This window comes from Nematolebias whitei, chromosome 21 (genome assembly GCF_014905685.2).
Source record: "Nematolebias whitei isolate Nwh7 chromosome 21, NemWhi1, whole genome shotgun sequence".
Taxonomy (NCBI): Eukaryota; Metazoa; Chordata; class Actinopteri; order Cyprinodontiformes; family Rivulidae; genus Nematolebias; species Nematolebias whitei.
The window spans coordinates 3,584,161-3,588,922 of record NC_056518.1 but is presented as its reverse complement, the minus strand read 5'-3'; positions in this window follow the sequence as shown (position 1 = coordinate 3,588,922).

Genomic DNA, 4,762 nt, shown 5'->3' with positions numbered 1-4,762 from the left:
CCAGGTGTCGTCAACATACCTGAACCAATGACTTGGTGGTGTCCCTGAAAAGGACGTCAAGGCTCTCTTTTCTACCTCCTCCATGTACAGGTTGGCAACAATAGGAGAAACTGGAGACCCCATAGCACACCCATGTTTCTGCCTATAATATTCTCCCCATATGTGAAGTAGGTTGACTGCAGGCACAGTTTCAAGAGTTGACACAGTTGTTCTGTGGAAAGCGTGGTCCTGCTGCTCAGAGTGGTGTCTGATTTTAATCTTAAACTGACCACCTCTACTGCATCATCAACAGGAATGCACGTAAAGAGTGATGTGACATCAAAAGAGACCATTGTTTCATCAGTCTCCATGATGACATCCCTCACCTTATCCACAAAGTCCATGGTGTTCTGTATGTGGTGTTCTGAGCTGCCAACTAAAGGGATGAGTACAGACGCCAGATATTTGGAAACATTGTAAGTGACAGAGTTAATCATGCTAACAATAGGTCTTAAAGGTACACCTTGTTTGTGGATTTTAGGTAAACCATACAGACTAGGTGTGGCCTTCCCTGGGTACAGTCATCGGCGGGGCTCTGTTCTATTTCGTATAGGCTTCGCCTTTTAAGGCTGTCGCTTAGTGGGTTTATCCCGTTATGCGTAGCATTTGCACTGAAAAATTTAGTCCATGCCCACCTGCTGTGTGGGCCCCACCCGGTCCGTATAAATTACGTTAAGAGCGGGAAATCGGCTCCCATTTTTTCTTCAGCGAGCTAATAGCACTGTCAGAAGAACAAAAAAGGAAAATTGTGTAGATGACCAACCTTTGTTAAGGATGCTTGGCCCGACAGTCGACCTCCGGTCGTCCGGTGAGTTCTCCTCCCTGAGGAGAAGCTGACGAGCAGTCTTATTTCAAGGTAAGTGCCGAGGAATATTTCTCAGTGACAGGTCACTACACGCTGGACAACGCCATCTTGTATTTTTCCTCTTATCGCCGACCCTCGGAGCGAATCGGATGGTTCCTCCGGGACAGGCGGCGCTCAGCTGCAGCTCCGCTGCTCGTTCCTTCCTGGAGAGCGTAGTGTCGGTGGAGGGGGGCTGAGTGAATGCTCACCCCATCCCACCTCGTTTCGCATCAGCAATCACACCGCTACCGGCCGACGGCGCCCTCAGGGGTTGCCCGGCGTAACCCAGGAGGCGGCTGACATGAAAGGACCCTTTTTTACGTCTTACGCCTTTCCCGCCAGTTCGGATGATCCGGCGGGAAGGTTGTTTACTGGCCTCCATTCCGGCTCACCGTCTTGATCCATATGGCCTCGTGTTCCCAACAGGATGTCCTACGGGCGAGGCCACGGGAGCCGGTCTCCACAGTCTGCACCCATCTCCAGAGCAGGGGTTCACTGAGCGGAAAGTCCCTCCGTGCCCCCTGGAGCAGAGCCTAATGGAGGCTTCTTTGGAGTAAGATGTCGAAGTGGACCAGCGTCCCGTGCCTCCGGTTAGCATAACCGAGACGGTGACACCACTCTCCAACTGAGCTCACCAGCATGTGTTCCACACGGCCGCAGCGAACAACACGTTACGCTGTTGGCGTACACGTTCAGAGGCGGGAAGAAACGGTGGCCCTCTGTTCTTCGGCCCACTCCGCTCTCGTAGCAGCTGCTTGCTAACGACGCTGCCGGCCCCTGCAGTACGCTCCATCTACAGGGCAGCTGACGTCATCCTCAACCGGTGCCCCTCTTTTGCTGTCTGCCGCCCCGCATCGCAGCTGGAGAACGAGGTCCCAGAGGTTCTCCTGGCTCGTCACTCCACCTTCCTCTCAGGAGAGCTGCAGGAGTTTTGTTGGAGATCCTTTTTTCATCAGCGAGAGATCATTTCAAGATGCTCCACGACTGCACAACGCCTCCCCAGCTCTGCTACGCCAGCCCCTCCCATCAGACGTCCCCGGCATCCGGAAGTTCATTTTGTTTTCCCGGACTTCGCCAACAGGGGGCCCTCCAGGACAACAAACAGAGCTCAACGGAAAGTAACCAGGTGTCGGGTTGCTGGAGGTGTGTTGATGACACTGTGAATAACATCGTGTCCTTTAGCCAGGCTGTCAGCATGGTTTATCTGACAAGAGGCCCCATCACACACACTCATCACGAATGAGCCTTTTTAAGGTTATTTTCATTCACTGTCAGCGGTGCTGATGCGCGCTCCCGCGGCATGAAAGCGCGCACGCAGTTCTCAGCGCCCGCCGTTCATGTCAACGTTAACGTGAGACCACGGTACGAGCTCAGCAACGTATCTCGCTCTCGGCAGAAGCGACACACGTTTTTTCATCGCAGTGGTGTCAAACGCGCGCTCCCGTGGCGTCAGCAGTTTCACAAGCCTCACAGCGGCTCTGCTCCTTCATCCTCGAAGAAGGTTTTCTGAATTAATACTGCAGCTCGTGGAATCACTCTGAAGTTCACATGACTTGCAGCCAAGAATGAACGTGTTTCTGCAGACCGAGCCGGTGGTAGCCTCGCTCCACCGATGCCGCGCGCTGCTTCCTGACCGCACCAGTGCCAACACGCGCCCCCGCGGCATTCCTGGCTTAAGGCGTCGCATGAATGAAGACGCACACACACGACCCTTCAGGGCACGTCGGCTCATACGTGCACCCGCTTCCCGAGTGTTACACGGGGCAGCTGCACACAACGTGAGTACAACTCAGATGAGCTCGCGTGTTTTTTCTCTCTCACTCAGCGCGCTCCAACTCACATCAGCATGTATGCGAGTTTCACAGCATAAATGCGTGCCCGCTTTACAGCTTATAAACGGGTGGCAATGAACGCGCGCTTCCAGACGGATGGGCGAACTGTTTTCATCCGGGGATTCATGCTGCAGTTCAGCTCAACCCCGGTGTGGAGGAACTCTGTGACGTTTTTTCTGTCATTTATGAACAGATCTCGTCCCCTCTAGCAGAAGCTCAGGAAATTCTGTTTTAAATGTAATTTCTAGAGTCTCAGATGGAGAGGAAAATGCAAGGTCTCTCTCATCACTTCCTGGTCCCAATGAACTGGAAAGATGAGGTTTATTCTAGATTGTCAATTTCTGAGCAGTGAGAAACAACACTCCATTATGTGCCTGAGTCGCTTTAATTCTGCTTTATCTGGACACCTGCTGCTGCTGAGCAGCTTGTACAGACAGGTGGCAGCAGTGCAACTCACGTGAACCGGTTGAGTGATATCAGCTGTTTTCCGTCAGCAGACCTACGTCACACACATTTAACAAGCTGTGGGGCCGCTGTGGCTCTCCACACAGCAGCTTTTTAAAATGTTTTTGGAGTGTCGCATGGGATCTTTGAATGTGACTCAACACTGACCTTGAGCTGCAGAATCATCAGGGTTTTTGATTCACAGACAGCAAGTGACTGTTGCATACATACTGGCAGAAGATGTATGCGTTTTCAACCCATGTGCCATATTGTGAGACAAATGCTGTGTGGGACACACCCAATCTGCTCTTCATTGGAGTGGGTACATCTCATGTATTCCACCCAGAGCTATGGCTCAGACATGGTAGAAATCCTGCCAGCGTCTGTGGACGTGTAGCAACACGAGATAACGCTCAATGTCAATTATAATTATCGTGGAGCCACGGGGCGATCCTCCACTGGGTGGACGTGCCTGCTCACAGCCTGTGGTGGTAATGCCTTTTCACCTTCTTCTCTCCCTCTGGTATCACGGTTTTCTGAACCGAGCTCAGGAGGAGGGACTGGCAGCTCCTCTGCCCCAAGTGCGTGAACGCATCATGATTCCCAGGCCTACGGCATTTGTTATCAGGGCGCTCGTGGGTCCTGCCATTGAGGGAGGACGCTCTCCTCCAGGTGGGAGGAACGATCAGGAATTAATCAGAATAGGCCAGCACCTGTGGTTTGGCCGCTGTGCGGATCTTTTTGAGAGGATGGATCTCTCTCAAGATGTAGTGCATACGATTCATGAGTCACGTGCTGCAACCACCACAGCGCTGTTCACTTCAAGTGGTCAGTTTTTCAATGCTGCTGTACAGAAAGGCGTAGAGGCCACTTCATGTCCACTGGACGACATGCTGTCTTTTCTGCAGCAGCCGAGGGACAGAGATCTGGTGTCCAGCACGACTATCGTATGCTGCAACCGTGTTTTCTTCTTGTCTCAAAGTTGTCGGAGACAGAACAACCTTTAATCATCCTCTGACGGAGCATTTTGTCTCAGATTGATAGCAGCTGTGGGCCTGTTTGTGACACAGGAAACACTCAGTGTCAATTATGCGTTTCTCTGAGCCCACGAGACGAACCACCGCTGGGGTGGATGCGTTTGTCCACAGTCCATGGCCCAAAATGCTTCTGTACGCGTTTTTCTCCACCTCCTCTGATTTTACGGTTCTTGAACCGAGCTCAGGAGGAGGGATTGACAGCTCTCCTTGTGGCCCCGAACACGTGAGCGCACCATGGTTCCCAGCCCTGCAACACCTGTTGTCGGGGTGCCCGTGGAAACTGCCGTAGAGGGAGGACGCTCTCCTCCAGGCAGGAGGAGCGACCAGGAGTTACCCAGAAATAGGCCAGCACCTGTGGATCTGGCCATTGAATGAATCCACTTAGAGAGGATGGGTTGCCCACAGGATGTAATGTGCACAATTCAGGTTTCATGTGCTACATCTACCACAGCGATGTACGCATCAAAGAGGACAGCTTTCAGTGCCGGTGTACAGAGAAGGGTGTAGAGGCCACCTCATGTCATTAGGTGGCATGCTGTTCTTTCTGCAGCAGCTGATGGACAGAA